General features: G+C 41.9%; 1 long non-coding RNA gene across 4 annotated transcripts in view; it reads right to left on the bottom strand.

Moving 5' to 3' along the window:
- Positions 1-19,368, bottom strand: part of LOC145516782 (uncharacterized) — a 253,157-nt gene that overhangs the window by 187,300 nt on the left and 46,489 nt on the right. Inside the window, exons 5-7 of one of the 4 annotated variants that reach the window (XR_014061762.1) lie at positions 10,687-10,762; positions 8,974-9,050; positions 5,597-5,704 (exon numbers count right to left, since the gene is read on the bottom strand). This is a non-coding gene — a long non-coding RNA (uncharacterized LOC145516782). Of the gene's footprint in view, positions 1-5,596; positions 5,705-7,984; positions 8,236-8,973; positions 9,051-10,686; positions 10,763-19,368 lie in introns of those variants that run through there. The other 3 variants (XR_014061760.1, XR_014061763.1, XR_014061764.1) reach the window with 3 other exon arrangements.

Genomic DNA, 19,368 nt, shown 5'->3' with positions numbered 1-19,368 from the left:
TGGGTATAAAATTGAATAGCCAATATAGTTCTAAAATGTACCTGCAAGTGTTGCTTAGCTCAAGAAATAAGTATGATAATAATAATGAAAGCAACCAATAAGGCTACTTTACTATAAAGAGTAACCATATGAGCAGATGTTATTTTCAGTTATGTCCTTGTTCAGGGAATGGGCAGTGGGTTCCTGGATGTTCATCTTATTTAAAAATATTGAACCACACATGTCTTGAATCAGACTATAATCAATGATCAATAAAATTCTATGCAGCTAGGGACAAAAAAAAAAACTAAAAAGAGCAAATCTTCCTATAATGTATAATCCTCAGTCTATTATTAGAATTATTCTGTCTTTGTATGGCTCTTCAACTTAACCAGCACTCAGTGTTATATCTTACTTAATATTTTTGTCTAAAGCTTAATAAAATCCTTCATTAATACTGAAAATGGTAGACAGACAGTGCTCAATATCTATAAATGAGCTAAACACATAATTGAGCCTTTGATTTTAAGCAGATGTTCTTTACAGGACATTATGGACTCATGACCTGTTTGAATCTACACAATAAACTATGTCAATAAAAATGAAAACAAAAACAACAGGTTCTGCTATATTCAGGCACAAAGCTTAAAAGAAAGACTTGTGAAAAACCAATTCAATCCTTATTTTCCCTCATTCATAAGCAATGTCTTTCACTGTCATAAAAACTAATCCTAGTTAAAGTTCAATTCAGAGGACAGAATTGAATTAACTAATGTTCTAACAACAATAACAACAATAAAAAGACAAATAATTGAGTGATGACTTTCCACTTGTATAAGACTTTGCTGTTTCCATGACATTAAAACCCATATTTGTTACCAACACTAGGATCCACTCAGCACACAGCCAGTGGAGCAGGGCGCCCAGTCTGGGATGGATAAATAACCATTAGTGATGGTGACTGCATTGACAAGACCACCCATAGTGTTCAGCATCTTTCATTCAAGAGTTAGTATGAAACCTGATCATAAACACTTCATTTTATGGCCTGCTTAGTACTTACCTACAGAGAGCAACACATTAACAGGGCTGAGATTAGAATTTAAATACAGGAAGCATTTTACCATGTAAGGCTGTAAAGATGCCTAAGAAGAGCCAGTTAGCTCCAGGTTGAGAGCTCACCCTGCACTCAAGAGGATTTTCAATCATGAAGTAAATGCCATTTTGCTGTAAGTTTTTGGAAGGACCTCTGAGTCATGATTTAAACCTAGAATATAAAGACTATCACTCATTACCTTCATAACAACTGTCCTAAACATGGATCTCATGGATGGTAATCTGTCTGTAAGGACTTTAGAGGGAAGGGCAATGTCACAGAATATAAGTTCAAGAAAGGGCTTTGTTGAGGGAAGTGGAGGCTTTCACAGTTAGGCTCACAATATTAGAGGAGGTGGGGTCACCCTCTGTCTCCACGGAGAGGGGGCCAGGGCATCCTACTAGACAAGCAGTGTGGCTTACGTCTCAGTCAAGGACCCCGAGCCCCCTTTCTCTTTGCCTCTGATAAGGACACACAGGAGAAGGTGACACTGTTATAGGAAGAGCAGACAGATTCCTGGTGCTGGGCAGGGTGGCTTTAGATGCCAGCTGTCTACTAGAATTGTTGGGGCAAGCCAGCAGCCAGCATCCAGAGATCTGAGAACCATGCAAGACTGCAGGCCACCCCACTCAGGAGGAAGGCCATGCTTCAGGTAAGAAACTGAGCTCAGAATTACAGCCCCTCTCCCTGGCAAGGGGAGCCCCCCAGGGGCCAGCTGAATCAGTGCCAAGGCCACCCAGAGAGGGCACCTAAGGTCATCTGCAGACATAAATGCCTTGCATCACAATATGACCCATGAAAGTTTGCAAAAGACTGTGAAATAAAATCAGGCTAACCTAAATTCTTTGCTTCCACATGCCTTGGTTTGGCTTCATTAGAATGACCCTGTTATAACTAAAGTCCAACAAAGTACTCTGTAGAAAGAGGGTATCCCTTGCCAGTTTCCTTTCTTTCTTTAGGACTGAGTGTACATATTTCTCTACCAAGCAATCCTTTGCCTCCTTTTATTTTGAAATGTATTACACTAGGACCAATACTAGGGAAAAAAAACAAACCAAACTGTGGTGTAGGTCACATCTGTCATCAGAGGTCCCCATTCGCACACTGCTGTCACCTTCCCCGGGCCAAGATCCTTGCATTACCCACTCTGGGCTCAGCCTCAGGACGCTAACCTCCCAACCTGACCTCCTTTCACCAACAAGTTGCCTGCTTCGTGCCCCATCCTCTAACAATAAATGCTGGTTTCCTACACAGGGAAATTAGCTCTATAAAATTGTTTCACTTTCTAGGGTGCAGCGAATTGAGTGGTGCTGAATACTCTATGCACTCAGAGAGGATATTTTTATCAGGGAACGCTTCTTCTTTTCTGTCTGTGGTCCTTCTGCACTTGAATTCAGCTTGGCTGCTGCCACAGAGGAAAACAGACTGTAACAACCGATGAGCCCGCACGTAACACACTTGAAGTCCTTTGGCTCAGTTTGCATCAGTCTTTTGTCCTCATCTAGATCTTCCAGCTCCTCCAGTTTACTTTTTGCCATTATCTATTGTGCATGTCATTGTGGCAGACCACTTCATTCCCTTTATGGAATGAGGCTGTGCACAAGTAAGTTAGTGATAAATGTGCCCTCAGATGTTGCTCCCTAGTTTTTGGTGTATGTGAATCTCAAAAATGAAGCCAGAACTGCCATATGACCCAGGAATCCCACTGCTGAGCATACACACTGAGGAAACCAGAATTGAAAGAGACACAGGCGTTGCAATGTTCATTGCAGCACTGTTTACAATAGCCAGGACATGGAAGCAACCTAGATGTCAATTGGCAGATGAATGGATAAGGAAGTTGTGGTACATATACACAATGGAATATTACTCAGCTATAAAAAAAGAACACATTTGAGTCAGTTCTAATGAGGTAGATGAGACTGGAGCCTATTATACAGAGTGAAGTAAGTCAGAAAGAGAAACACCAATACAGTATATTAATGCACGTATATGGAATTTAGAAAGATGGTAATGATGACCCTATATGCGAGACAGCTAAAGAGACACAGATGTAAATAACAGACTTTTGGACTATGTGGGAGAAGGTGAGAGTGAGATGATTTGAGAGAATAGCATTGAAACGTGTATATTACCATATGTAAAATACACGATCAGTGCAAGTTCGGTGCATGAAGCAGGGCAGTCAAGGCCAGTGCTCTGGGACAATCTGGAGGGATGGGGTGGGGAGGAAGATGGGGGAGGGTTCAGGATGGGGAACACATGGGAACCCGTGGCTGATTCATGTCTATGTATGCCCAGAACCACAATATTGTAAAGTAATTATCTTCCAATTAAAATAAATTAATTAATTTTTAAAAATGAAGCCACAATCTCAGGTCCTCATTGATTAGCTGTTAAATACTTGGTTGACTATTCATAATGCTAAAACGGTGCACTGAACTTGGAATCCAAATACCTCAGTTTGACTTCTGATGCTGAATGTATCTATCCTACATTTCCCTTTCTCCTCTGTTGTTTCTCCATACTGAGGAGAGATGGGACATCATAATAAAAGAAAAGCAAAAGGCATATTCCAGGAATTCACTGAAGACTACATTCTGGCCAATGCTTTACTGTCAGGGACAAACTTTTTTTTAAGAAAAAAGGAAATATCATGTTGAAAATAATTGATTAAATGATTAAATAGCAAGATAAGATATGATTCTGAAGTCTCATTAAAAACCAACTGCAAGCCAACCCTCCAAACCTCTTTTATGAGCCCTTTTAATATTGCTTACTTTAAGTTTCCTAAAGTCTAAAACAGATTGCTTGACCTTGAGCCCAAATCAACAAAGTTTCCCCAAGATTCCCTGAAGGCCCCCAGGTGAGGGCCCAATGGCTGGGTGTGGGACGGCCCAGGAAGTTCAGTGTGTGCTGCACAAGACACGCCAAGGAATGTCTGCAGCCTTGGAGAGCCAAGCAGGTACCTGTCTGTGTTTGCTGTGGTCTCGGGAGCTGGGAACCAGACCAAGTCACACCATGTTTCAACTGCAGCAAATCGTTAGCAAAACAGGCAAATGGCAACAGTGCAATTGCAACAACAAGCAGGTGGCACTTTTACCAAAGATGTTATCCTGAAAATACAACTAATCGGCTAGGATGTAAACAGCACACCTTTCTCATAAACAAAGAAGGCTGGCAGCTGGCAGCTGATCCGAGTCTTCTGATTTGCATCCCTACAGTGGGCATTTGAGATCTCTTCATAACATACACTTGTGAACAAATGAGCAAAGAAACAATGAAATATATGGCACTCCTGTCAATGCTTCAGAACCACCAGAGGACACATCAAAAACTCCAACATAAACCCCGGTCTTCCGCTTCCATCAGAAGGCTTCTTAGCTGCTCTTGCTTCTATGATGATTAGCCTCCAGCTGGTTCGAGATTGGTCATCACAGAGTGCGAGTCTTTCCTTTTTATAAAATTAGAAACTTGATTCCTTTGCGATGCATCTCTTTAAAAGCTACAATGACTTTTCTTCTCAAATAGTATGTCACATCCAATATTGATAGCCATAGGACCAGGGGATATTTTGTCATTTTTAAAAAAGCATCAAAATATCTGAATATTTTAAGTATGACTGCACGAAAAACTGTCCTAAATAAATCTCTTAGATCCTTGATATATTATGGGACTTGACATCAAAATCGAATATTCCACATGTACAAAAGCACTGTATATTTCAGAAATAGCCCGGCTGCTTCAGAATAAACTGAAGTGAATGACTAAAACCCGTATCTCCCACTACACTCCCTCAGCACTTTCACACATAACATTTCCCTCCATACCACTTCCCAGATGGACCCAAAGGCATCTCTGCAAAATAAAGGCTAAACATTACTACCCTATAGTTCAATCATAAAGTCTAATAATTGATATACAGTTCTTCCATACACTTCAAAACAATAAAAAGCTTTTTAAAAATATTTCTACAGGCGAACATTCCACCAGCATGATGGGCATGTAGTATATATCACTGTCCTTGGAGTTATATATTCTTATTAACATATTTTCCCTAAGCAGGAACCAGTTGATTTCCATACAATGAACTGAATTTCCAGTTAGGTCAATGCCTCTTTAGTATGAATTATCTGGGAGACACCACAGCTACAATTTCCATGATCAACTTATACTATTTTCCCCAGTTATAGCAAAAATTCAGCTTTTCCAGGCCTCCTGTTTTGTGAATGGTGGAAAATGTTATAGTTATGCTGACATAGAAGTTGATGAAAATTTATATAAAAGAATCAGAAAAAAATGTGTATATTATGATATATGTAATGTGTATGTATTACAATATATACATCCCTCATCTGGTTATATGGGAAGCAGGCATTAGAACAGAACAGGTCTGTTCCTTTCAGAGAGACCTATGTCATTTTCCCAGGTTTTATCTAAATACAAATTGCAAGACAATGCAGACCCTTTTTCCCTTTCACATCCTTGCACTGTTCTCCCATGAATAATTTCTGGGCTTACCTCTTGATTCTGCCACACAGTAGCTTTGTGACTGTTGACAGGTTATTTAACTTCTTAGAGCCTCTCCTTGAGAATGAAGATATTAACATCATCTGATTCAGAGGGTTGCTATGGAGACAAAATAAAGGAGCATCAGTGTAAAGTTCTGAGTGCTTCTACTTACTCACATTAGATCACTGGCCACTTCTGCCTTTCTTCAAGAAAGATTATCTATCTGTACCATTATATCAATACCTCACCTTCAATGTACAGGCTTGAAAAACATCAGCTTTTTATCTCTCTGCCCATCAGTAAGTGGATACTCCATGCATACACAGAACACGCAAACACAAAAACGTTCACTTTTACTGACAATGGTACTGGCACCAAGGGAGTCACATAACAGACAACATGTTTTAAAGTGAAGAATTATTTTCCAAGTATTCATTTACCAACTTTCCACACGCCGAGTTCCCAAAGCAGTCAAGAACATTTGAGACCCTGCAGGCTTCATGTTTCCCCTAATGGGGCACTAGCTATTTTCAAATAAATGCCTTTAGTGCGCAAGCTCTCTGTGTAGAATGAAAATGGATTAAGGAATGGTAAGCGTAACCCATCATTCTGGTGTCTACAATGCCACACTTCAGAAGCTTCCAGGAAAGATCGGATTGGAATTAAATGTATTGAATATCTAATAAAAATATTTAATATTTGAATTACAAGAGTTTAGCTGTGAAACACTTCCCTCAAAAAAACAAACACAATTCTATCACTGTTCCCCATAACATTTACTCTTCCTCAAATGATTACAGCTTTAATACACACACAGATACACACAAAAAGCGTCACATACACACTTCGCTCCTTTGATACTAAGTATTTTCTATGTGAAAGTCTCTTTAATTTTGTGTTTTCCTTCTTTATTTGCAACCTTCTTAGGACTTTAAAATGAGGTGTTTTAATAGCGCCACCTTGTGGTGATAAGCCATTTCACATTCATCCTCCCAGAGTCATATCTCTTCCCTCACCTTTTCTCGCTTCTGTTTTGTGAGCTGTTTTTTCATTTGTATCCATTAATCATTCCTCAGCATTTGCTACTAAGGACGAAACAGATTTCACCAAAACAAAGTAGGCAATTAAAGAAACTAACAAAATAGCAATAATGTGAGGAGAACAGTAGAACTTGTACCTTGAAGAATATGCCACACTTCAGACTAAAGGAGTGTAACTAAAAATCAACCAGAGATTTAGTAAGAAGAATTTCAAAGTGGGTGATAAAGGAAAAACTAATGTGATTTAAAGCATTTTGGCTGGAGTTTTCCTTTCATATCGACCACATTTTCTGCCCTGTTGCCAGTCTGAGATCCAGGCCGCTCAGCACATAAGCAAATGCTTCCCAGAAACAAACAATGGAATATCGAAGCCATTGGTATTCTTCTCACAGCAGGAGGAATCATAGCCAGGTGCTAAAGGAATTGGTTGTTTATGAATTATTCCCTCCTTTCTTCCTTCCTCTTCATTCCTGCTTCCTCTCACAGAACTATCAGCATCCCTTTCCCCAGGGGCCAGTGTGCTACTTGGAGAACTACTAATAATGCCCATTGTTTTCCTAAGTCATTTCAGGTCCAAGGATTTAGACATTCATTAGGAGCTTATGCCCAGCAGCAGTTCTGACCAGTTCATCATCAAAACAAGTGATGCATGTACTCTTCAGGATTAGATGATTAAATCCATCGGAAACATCATCCAGCCTGTAAGACCATTATATGGAATCACGGGGTGAAAACCGAGAGAGAAGGAATAAAGACTTGAGAATGATGGCTAGGGAACACCCACTCATGAGTCCAGCCAAGAGTACCGAAGCTACTAAAGGATCTTTCCTGCTCAGAGAGGCCCAAAGGGAAGTTGAGCTCCTGATTGAAAGGTCTAACTCAGATACACACACATATGTACACACAGGCACACACATGAACACATACATACACATGCACACATATGAATGCACACGAACTGAAATAGTCATCGGTTTGCTGACATAAGCATAGGGTTTAATCCATGCTTCTTTCATTGACCTTCTGTGGAAAGACATTTGTCCTGTAGGTCCTTAGACCTGGGACTCACAAGTCAAGCTGTCAAGTTTTGTGGAAGATGAAAACGAGAGGAGACGATCTTTGTCTACTGGAGATTTTGATGAATAGGAAGAAAAGCTTAGCACTGGCAGGTGGTAAGTTTAGGAGATGGGGTGAAACAGTGCAGGGAATTGTATACCTGACTGTGAAGAGGACGGGGTCACTGGAGCAGCCAAAGGAAGCTCTGAGGGGCACACAGAAATCACCCAAGCACAGTGTTTCATCCTGCGAGTGCAGAGCCCTGGAGGCCGGCCAAAGTCAGACACGCATCCGCACTGACCTTTCCAAGTCTGAGTGACTCCCAACCAGACGAAGGGCTGTGACCAAGGAGTGAATTCCTCTTCCTTCCTGGTGACCCTGCGTTACTTTCCAGTAAGTTCTCCCGTGGCACAATTGTTCCTTTATCTGCACAGGAAGGGGATTTGTGATTCCTTCTGGAAACCAGAGTGCTGTGGGTGCCAGGCTCACTCTCTCAGCTGCTGGCTCAGAGTCTGCCCAGACCCTGACCTGGAAGGAAGCCCAGTCGTGTGTGGGCGCTGATGCAACAGCCCAGCTCACCAACAGGCTGGGGGGTGGCTTTAATTCTCTAGGACTCAGTAGCCTTTTGGTGACCATCAGGCAGAAACTACCATGACACCAATGGTGTAAAACGGGACACAAATCAGACCTACCACTGGGGTTTGTAACTAAAGCTTCACTGGAACCCAGCCATGCTCATTTACAGCAGTATCCTCTACGGCTGCTCTCACATAAAAATTGAGCAGCTGTGACAGCAACCATAGGCCAGCAAGACCTAAATTACTTACTATCTGGACCTTTACAGAAAAAGTCTGCTAACCTCTGGTTTAAAAGAAGGATCATCAAGAGAAGGCAGTGTGGTGTAACAGAAGGACCATGAGAAGGCGGCTCCGCAGGCCTAGGTTCTAGCCTGGGTTCTGTTAATAACCATCTGCCCTGAGTGACTATTTTTTTTTTTCCTAGCTGTAGAAGATCCTAGAATTCTGTGATTTAAACCTTCGGAATGCACAGGGTTCTAGATGTCAATTTCACTGTCCAATACTTTTCATTTTCAAAACATGTCATTTTTTATATGTAATCCAAGGATTGTAATATTTAAGATCATTAGATTGGAACCCATTTGTGTGTTTTAAAAAAGAAACACACACACATACATACATGTGTGCACACACACACTCACACACATCAGAGCAAGCCACCTGGCGCACTGGTATACGTATAGGATTTCACACCCAGACTCCTTGCACTGACCTTTTATGGGAAAGACATGAGTCTTCTAGGGCCTCACCACTTTCTCAGTGAAAGCTGCTGGGTCAGGGCCTCACCATCTATAAAGCAATGATCAAAACATTACTACTCAGTTACTACCTAAGACAGAGCTGTAAAATTATGGAGAATTATTTTTATAAAACTGAGCAATTGTCTGAGTCCATCTCCTGAGGGAATAAAAATGCCTAATTCACAAAACATTTCATTCATTGTAGCATTATTATGTAGTGGATGCTATCCTATTTACTTGTATTCTGTACCATCCTTATTTAGTGGTTACTGTTTGAGACTTGCAAATAGTTTCCAAACATCTCTCAATCTAGAAAAATGTAACATAGTGAAGCTGGTTTTAAATGAGGGCTCTGTCTTAGTTTAGGTTCTCCCCAAAAGCAGAGCCTGAGACAAGATCATCTACCCTGGGATGTGATTCCAAGGAACAGTGGAGGACTGGGCAGATTTAAACAGGGGAAGAGGGGAAGCTGAGCTGATCCAAAGCCACTTCACTGAACTAGGCACTAGAATGGGCAACTCTAGCTCCATAGTCCTGAGATGCTTTGAACTGTCTAGTAGAATGACCCGGATGTCTCCCTGAATAGTATGGGATGTGGGGATTATTTATCCTTCAACTCCCATCATTCCCCCAAGGGGTTTTAGTTCACTCCCACTTCCAGTGTGTGCATGGGGCAGAATGGCTCATATTCTGGAAACAACAACCTCAGGAAAGGCCCAGGTCAGAAGGCAAGAATTGTGTGGTGCAGTTGAAGCAGGGACCCAGTGGGTCACAACTGCCCAGGGCTGTCACAGCAGTGACTGGAGTCAAAAAGTTGAGAAAGAGGCTATAAGGAAGGACAGTGAAGACGCAGTCCTTGTGTTCAAGTAGAATTCCATTTTTAAGAAGGATACAATTCTGTAAATAAACCATGTTAATGCATTCAGATCAACATTGCCGGTTAATATGTGAACACAGACAGATTCTCCTACTCTGTCAGATGGGTAGCAATGAATGGAGGTCAGCAGAAAGCAAGTCTTCAGAGAGAGGGTGATACCTGAGAGGTTTCAAAGGACCACTGGGAGTTTTCCAGGAAGTAAAGCAAGATAAGTGAACAAATCACCTATCCAAAGCCATGGAAGTTGGACAAGTCAGAATGCATGCAGGAAAATACAGGGACTTCAGAAAGGTTAAAATAGAGATAACATCTGGGGAAATGGTCAACCATGAAGAGGGAGCAGAGCCCAGACCAGGAAACACTGGATCCTATTCCAGGCACCTTGAAGTCCTATCTACTGACAATAAAGGAACAAAGAAAGATTGTTTTACAAAAAAAAAGGAAGAAGGGAGTTTTTCAATTTGCTTTTAAGAACGATAACTCTAATAACATCAGGGAAGGGAATTCATATTATCTCAAAGGAATTTCAGAGGTAAATTAAAGTTTATGTATATTGATGATCCCAAGATTAAAATAATTCAGATCTGCCAAACATCTCATATCATAGAATATACAATAAACTATTTTTCTGTAAATGTACAGAATATTATAACTAAATTAAACACAAGACTAAATGAAAACCATTACAAGGTTTCACCAGATTTTTGTGACAGTGCAGGTCTGTTATTTATTATTTAGTGTTCACAGCACTTTACAATGCAGGTCTGGAAATAATTTAAACCCACTGGTCATTCCCCTAGCCCTTTACCTCTGTGAAGCGATGTGGTAATTCAGGAAGACTACTGCCAGGACTCAGTTCAGAAGTGTAGTTTTTTCCCACCACACTGAGAAGAAAATGAGTCATTTGGGTTTTTTATTGAGATGATGAATAATGGGCATCCAATACACAAAACTGCCTTTCTCAATTTATTAATGTGCTACGTTGCTTCAGTCGTGTCCAATGCTTTGCCTGTCAGGCCCCTCTGTCCATGGGATTCTCCAAGCAAGAATACTGGAGTGGGTTGCCATGCCCTCTTCTAGAGGATCTTCCCAACCCAGGAATTGAACCCACATCTCTTATGTCCCCTGCATTGGCAGGAAGGTTCTTTACCACTAGGGCCACCTTAATAAATTTGCCAAAATAGTAATTCTAAGGCTCCTGACATGGATTTGTGTGCCAAATACAAGAGGGGGGCTCATGTCCATGGAGGACGAAGAAGGTAAAGATGTGACACTAAACACGAAGGGACAGACATAGTGACAAAAGAAAGACTTAAAGGAGCAACCGACTCGCTGTGCCTCAGTTCTGCATCACCTAGAATGAGGAACACCCCATTTCTCCCTTTGCCAGACCATTCACAAAAACTGATATTGATGGTGGGTGACTAGGATGACCCATTTCTAGAGAGGTAATCCGGAACCCCTCCGCTTGTGTTCAAGGCTTTCTCCGTCATGGAGCCAAGTCTGCCATCAATTTTGGAGCCATGGTCCACTCTGGCAGTCTGATGAGACCTGTCTCCCTAGAGACCTGGCTTGCTAGGAATGTAATGGACTAACATTTTCAGTATATCCTCCAGAGGGACCAGAACAAACCTTACCATTGAAAAAGGTAAAAACAAATATATACCTCTAAAAAATAGGATAGAATTGGGAATTCATTGGTGATCCAATGGTTAGGACTTTGTGCTTTCACTGCAGGGGGGATGGGTTTGATTCCTGGTGAGGGAACTAAGATTTTGCGAAAGAAAATAGGATCAAATTTTATTTAGCTCACTTCAAGAGACAGCTTAAATACTACCTATGGTAACTGCTGGTCATCTGACTTCACACAAGCTATTTAACTTCTCTGGCCCTCAGCTCCCTAAAAATTAAGACAATAGTAGAAGCTACTTCATAGGTTTGTCACAGAATTAAATTAAATTTCAAAAGTGCTAACTATACCTGGCATATGGTACATGTTCAAAAATATTAACTGTTGCTATTGTGGCTATTATTATTACTACTGTACCGAGAACAGACAAATCTACAAATAGTGACCAATTTTCTACTTCCTCCCTTAGTTTCAAATAATTTTTGTCTCTTATTTTAATTCCTGCAGCAAAACAAAAGACTTTTTTAAAACCAAATAATAGGCTGCAAACAACTTTTCCTTTAGGAAGTCCTTTATATATTATCACCTACATTTGGCTTTTCTCTGAGCTCTGAAGAGCTCTATTTTTAATAATAATAATCATAAGGAGTTATTTATTTTTTCTGTCTTATGTGGCTGGCGGAGGTTGTGTGTATATAAATGCTCACATCCTAACTATACACTGAAATTTAATCAGGAGATCCATAGGTGCTAAGCCCAACTTTCTGGATGTACTATTTCTTGCTTCATCATGGAAAATACCATATGGAATTGATGTGACCCATGTGAAGGGGGGTTAAGCTTTCTGATATTCACAGACATATTGGCCCCCGGATTAAATCTGAGATTTAATACACCAGAACTCAATCCTCTGACAGAGGTCTGGTAACCACCAGACTGGAAATAGACTTTCTGGATGACTGCTGAGTTTCTAAATCACATTAGCCTTTTGTCAACTCACACAGCAGGTAAAGAGAGAAATAATTTAGAAACTCGACATCAGGGGGAAAGTACACACTCCAGAGAGGAAATAACCTCTGCAAGGCTGCATTTCTTCTTTGTCTTCCTCTTGCCCTACAGAGTGTCTCTGAAAATTGTCAGGCACCTTCCTACTATGCTTTGACTACAGGCCTGTTCGGTTGGGGTCTGCCAGCCCAAAGCAGGCAGATGCCAGCCCGCTGACATCTCACCTGAATCCCTGAGCTCCATGTCTAAGTCTCCAGAGACAAACATTTCTGACCCAAAGCAAACAAACTGCCTGAGGGGGCTGGGCAGAATCTCAAGAAAATGAATAACAGTAGTCAAAGGCAGAGTCAAAAGAAATGGTCCATAGCAGAGGGGATTTCCCCCAAATTTTTAACATGAACATTTTCTAAAATGAAAGTTGATAGTCTAGTAGAACTAGTAGCTGCATACCCACCACCAAGATGGAGCAGCTGTTCATATTTTGGCATTCTGTCTGTAGGTATGTATGTATCCATTTCATTGTGGCCATGTGTGTGTATGCTGAGCCATTTGAAAGTAAGTTGCTGGTATCAAAGACACTGCACCCCTAAATAGTTCAGTATGTGTCTTCTCAGAATGAAGACATTCTCCTCTGTAACCTTAGTAGAAAAATCACACCTAAGCAAATCAAGAGTAACTAATATCAGCTGATACTAGTCCACATTCCAATCATCCTCCTTATCCTAAGAATTAAAGCACGGTGTTTGATTACTATAGCTCTTCAGGCCCTTAAAATAGAGCAGTCCCCCTAACTCTTATTTCAGTGGCATTGGCTCCCACCTGTGTCTGCGCCAGCTGTCTATAAAACGTGCACCGGTGAGTGGTGATCATGAGGGGAAGGAGCAGGAGGGGAGAAAGATGCACAGCACAGGAGAATCAGCGGGACTTCCCACCTCACTCAGCCTAAGGACAATGGCAGCCCCGCCCAGCACACCCCTGCCCTCACCCCACTTCACCTCGAAGACCTCGCTGCGGCCATGCTGGCCTCCTTGTGGCTTCCCAGCAAACTAAGCACACACCCAGTTCCACACTCTGGCCCTCCTTCCTTTTCCTGGAATGCTTGTCTCCCACAGATCCAAAGGGGTACTCCCCACTTCCAGGTCTTGGCTTATCTTATTTAAAATCGCAAACCACACTCTCCACCTGTTTCCTTACAGTGTATTTCACCATCTAGCTTTCTGTGCATTTTGCTTCTTTTGTTAATTGCTTCTCTCACCACCTGGAATAGATGCTCCTCCAGGACAGAGTTTTGTGTGACGGTGCCCAGGGCTGCACCCCAGCTCCTCTATTAGCACCAATATCATCAACTCGGTTCAATCACCAAGTATTAATTAAGAACCACTGCTGTGCTCCAGACAATTGCAGAGCAGCAGGACCTCAGAGGCTCCCCTCGGACCTGACACACATCCAGGTCGGTAGTGATGCTGTGTCTCAGCATTGAGAATGGCCCTCAAAAGGCAGGTGAGACCCTGGAGCCCCCCAGAGCCATTCCTGAGCCCTGGAGTTTGCCTGGAGCTAGAGCGGACCATGTAGCCCACTGCCATCCCACTGTCCCCTCACGAATCCCACCACTATCAGCGTGGATCTCAGTTTACCCGGGCCTGGCAACTCCTCAGGGTGTCCATTCAGAACATCCACTGCAGAAGTGCCGTCCCCTTCCCTCACAGGACCACTTCATCCCTCCAGCCGCTCCCTCCCACCTGTACTCCTCAGGGCCAAGGCCAAGAAGCAAATGCGGCCAAGCCAGCTCAAAAGATGTCCCTGGCATCCCTCCCCGCACAGGATAGATGTCAGCACCTGGCCTCACATGCGCACAAGACCCTTCTTGACCTGACTGCCACCCTCCCCACCCCTTCTCCTGACACTCCTCACATTGGACAACATTAAGTTATTCTCGGTAATTTCTGGAATAATCCAGGCTCCTCATGCCTTGCAGTTATTTAACCTTCTTTCGAGCATGCACCTTGGCTCCTGCCCCATCACACCTCCAGGCAGAACTGAGAAACTTCCACTCTTCCTGCTGGTTTCACTTCAAATGCTATCTCTCTGGGCACCTTTTCTGACCTGTGAGAACTTGGGCTCTCCCTTCTGCTCTTCTCACACAGGGAGTTTTGTCTAAAATGAAACTCACTTTAACAGTGTCACCTCACCATCATTTGTGTCTCTGTCTGCCAGCTAAATGTTAGCATGCCCCTGGCCCTATGAAGGGACTGGGGTCTTCCATCTTCCTATTCAGAGTCTTTGGCAAAAGACTAGGTGTTTGATAAATGTGGACCACTTGGTCTAAGGAGCTACTTTGCCCTGGGCATAGCTATTTGCTGAGGGCCTTAAAGAGCAGAGTTAGTGACCCTCATCTTTCCCCATTCTGATTTTATGGCTGAGGCCTTGAGTTAATGGTAAATGTCCTCATTGTTTCGGTTTGCTGAAACATTATGTAAACCCAGCATCAGGCGGCTGTTTGACTGGTGACAAACAATTCTACATTCCAGAGCATGCTGACCCTGTGGCCAGTTTGTTTTGTTTGCTTTATCACTAACAAAGAGCTTCTCATTTAAACTTCTGAAAGTTAAACCACATTCTATGTTCCATTTTGCCCTCCCTCATACAAATGTCAGTGTGTGTTTGAGAGAGACAGAGGCAGGAATAGAGGGAGACAAAGACAGAAAGAGATGGAGAAGCCATGGAATTAGCTAGCTGCTATGCTTCAGACTACTGCTCACGCCCCGACCCAAAAGAGGACTGGAGAGTACACAGAGGACTGGACATCGGGTCCGAAGAACCACGCTGAGGTGCTGCGAGCCTCAGCAGGCCACCTGCTTCCAAAGCATTAACAAACATGGACAACATCCTTGCCATGTCTCCACTCCATTCTAGTTCCCTCTAGGGCTTCCGTAGTGGTTCAGATGGGAAGAATCTGTCTGCAATGCAAGAGACCCAGGTTCGATTCTTGGGTCAGGAAGATCCCCCAGAGAGGAGAATGGATACCCACTCCAGTATTCTTGCCTGGACAGAGAGGCCTGACAGGTTACAGTCCACGGGGTCCCAAAGAGTCAGACTCTTAGAGACATTATCTTTTCCACCCAAATGAGTTGAGGCAATTAGATGGGCCTTACATGCTGGGCATGGTCAACACTCAGTAAACAGCAGCGTTTGGAGTTTTCCAAGGAGTTCTCTAATTTTCTACAACTAAAAATCCTCTATATTGTGAATAAGCTTCTGTTGTTTCACCTATGACAGGTTGACATGGGTGCAACATCACTTAGTGTTATTATTGAGAAATCTTCAACCGTTATCCATCTCCGTGAAAGATCTTCTTTTGTGGTTCTGTGCGGGGTGAGTTGGGGGGGATACAGGACACTCGTGCTGCCAGAAGGCTCATGCTAAGAATTTACAGACTTCAGGCTGAAGGTGAAGCAGCATTTCTTGCAAGGTCTAGACTCCTTCCCCTTACTGTTGGTATTGTTTTAGTTTGTCTGGTTTGAACCAAAGCCAGCTGAATCTCCTCCAAGTTCTAGTCACATTCAGATCTCAGGAGTCAGCCTGTCTGTTCGTTCAAAAAAAAAAAATATCTGCCTGGACATCCACCCCAGCCTGGAGTCATGACAGATCACTGATGCCTCGTGACCCCAGCAAGTGCCCCCATTCCATTCGTGGTGAAAGGAAGGGGCAACAACATTAAGCACTATAATCTCCACATCTGAGGTTACTGGAGCCTGAATAAGAAGCCCCAGAGCAGACGATGAGGCTGCATGGCCAGTTTCCATCTTGCATAATCGGCCTCTCCTGCCAGGCATCTCTGTCTTCTTCATTTTTTCCTCTGTTTACTCTTGGGCGCCTCCTCTCAGGGCCTCAAGGCACTTTTGCTTGTCCGCCACTAATTAGTGAGCATATAATGGGCCTGACCCTGACCAATTCCCTGAAAAGATAGGAGAGAACTAGAAGAGGGGTCTCCACTCACAAGGAGCTTATAATCTAGAGGTGGAGATAAAAATGACAACATTAAAAATGGAATAGAAATATGAAATATACTATATGCATGTATTTGGGACTTACCAGGAGGTGCTAGAGGTTAAAAAAAAAATCCCACCGGCCAATGCAAGAGACATATGGGTTTGATCCCTGGCTCAGGAAGATCCCCTGGAGGAGGGCATGGCAACCCACTCCAGTATTCTTGCCTGGAGAATCCCATGGACTGAGGAGCCTGGTGGGCTACTGCCCATAGGGTCACACAGAGTCAGACACAGCTGAAGCAACTTAGCACACACACACGCACGCACATGTTTGAGGCCTTTTGATCAATAAGCTTCTCTACAAATGGCTGAGATCATCTTCAGATCAGCATTTAAGACCTATCCATGAAGAGGGCAGAGGTGGAGTGGGATATGACTTTAAATAATCTACTTTTAAAACACTATGAAATTGAATTATAGTGATTTCAACTATTTTTCATTTAACTACAATATGACTTTTTAATTTAGTGAAAAAATCCTCATCAAATTTACCATATTAAATTTGTTTAAATGTGTAAGAACATACATATTTTATTAACATAGACTTTACTCCCTCTCCCTATAGCTGTCTATATATACATATATATATATATACACCTGTATATACATATATACATGTTTTCCTTTTCTACCAAGAAAACTCAGAGAATATTTTAATGTTAATCTCTATATACTAATATAACACAGATAAATGGTAATTAATATTATAAACAACTTAACAGGGACTTCCCTAGCTGTCCATTGGTTAAGACTTTGCCTTCCAATGCAGGGGGTGCAGGTTCAATTCCTGGCCAGGGGAACTAAGATCCCAAATGCCTCACGGCCAAAAACTCAAAGCATAAAAAACAGAAGCAATATTGTAACAAATTTAATAGACTTCAACAATGGTCCCCATCAAAAAAATCTTTAAAAAAAAATAAACTACGTAGTGAAGAAGCAGCTAAGTACAGCAGAAAGTGCTTTGATATTGGAGAAAAGAAGCATGAATTTAACCTGTTCCTTTCTCATGATATGAACTTGAAAAGAATAATAATTCTTATCTCATGAGGTGTTATTATGGGGGAAAAGAATTAATGTACATAAAGTGTCTAGCACAGTATTAAATATGCTGTTCTAAGCTGCCTAGTATACCTTTGGCAATTAGGTATAAACCATTAAAAACTATGATAAGTTAACTTTGTTGACAAAAATTATCCTTGTAGCCTAGAAATATCAACCAAGGGAAAAAAAAAATAGAAAGGAAAATAATAGTACAAAAATAAAATGTTTCAATGTAACTAAAAGGAATGAGGTTTTAGAAGGCCTGGTAGCTAAATATCAGGAAACAAGAGTTTACCAGTCATACCTTACCACTTTTAGTAATTGCAGCCACATTTCAGTGCAGAGTTGTCCAGGTGGAACCATATAGAAAGAAAGCTTGGCTAACAAGCTAGAATTACAGACAGCCGATCAAGAAATTCAGTAGGTACCTGATAGAGAAGCCCCAGATGATACCCTTTTTGTGGAGAAGACTAGTACTGATTTGGGAAATGGGATTCTGGCTGCTCGAATGGGGAGGTGGAGTCAGAGATGGTTTCTTTCTCGCAGAACTCCCCACGATGGCCTACAGTACAACAGTGATCAATAGTAGGTCGACAGTGCTTAGAGGCTGACTGCTCCCAAATGACAACGGAAATAGGTAAGACCACCATGATGGGGACCCACAAAATTTCGTAAGAATTTCCCTGCAAAATTTCAGTTCCTGCAGGCATCAGAGTGGAGTCATTTCAGGAAAGAGACATCTTTTTCATGGGGCCTGGATGCTAAAGCCTGAACAGCGGTGGCATCCCAGAACACAGGGAAACAAAGAGGAAAAACCATAAGCTCCAGAATCAACTAAAGTAGTAACACCATCTCCTAAATCCTATAAAATAAGAATAAATATATTGTATGCACTATGTTCTCTAAACAGCTCCACCATGTAGCCAAAAAATGTATATTTTAGCCATAAGGAGCTTTAAACATGTAACTGACCATAACTGTCTTCTTGGAATTCGGAAGAATTTTTGAGGTAATGCCACGAATGACCTAGCTCTCCTAACAAAACTAAGACATTCATGCTGCTGCCTTCTTACTTTCATCACATTCTTTAAATTAGTTTAGCAAGGAGGCCGTTAGACTGGGGTGACTTGAATGTTCTAATGCAGTGTTAATATTTGGCACCTACGTAAACAAACCAAAATCTAAGCCTCAAGGTCAAGAAATTGAAACCAAACAGAACCAATCACAAACAACTCACTAGACTTTCCTGAAGGAGGCAACAGTTTAAGTTACAGCCAATCATATAATTTCCTTGCTCTCCTTCTAAGTCTCCTCTATCAAAGCCTTGCTTCTAACTCTTAACTACCTCTGGTTTGTCTCTGCCTGATCAGAGCTCATATTCGTTCAAATAAACTTTTAAACATTTTAATATGCCTCAGTTTATCTTTCAGCATTCAAACTTTGTCCTAACTACCATCCTAGCTTATTGTCATTTTCTCTGACATTTAAAAGGGTAAGTGTTTTAGAGATCACCTGGCCCATTCCACCCCCACTCTCCCCCCACTGCAGTTTAAAAGAAAGGAACCAAGACTCAGGTAGGTTGAGGGACAGTCACAATGATAATAATGCTAGTGTTTATCCCTTCATGAATGGTCACCAAATCATTTTAACGACACCTAACTATATCCACATAAGTTGCCAGTGCTCAGCAATATGACTAGCGTAACTCAGTTATGAGTGACAGAAAAACTAAAATGAAAAATAAAGTGATATATCATGTGCAGTC

Source organism: Giraffa tippelskirchi, chromosome 8 (assembly GCF_054371585.1).
Source record: "Giraffa tippelskirchi isolate mGirTip1 chromosome 8, T2T-mGirTip1v1.2.pri, whole genome shotgun sequence".
Classification (NCBI taxonomy): Eukaryota; Metazoa; Chordata; class Mammalia; order Artiodactyla; family Giraffidae; genus Giraffa; species Giraffa tippelskirchi.
Note: the sequence above shows the minus strand (reverse complement) of the source record. Positions and strands in the feature narration are given on the sequence as shown.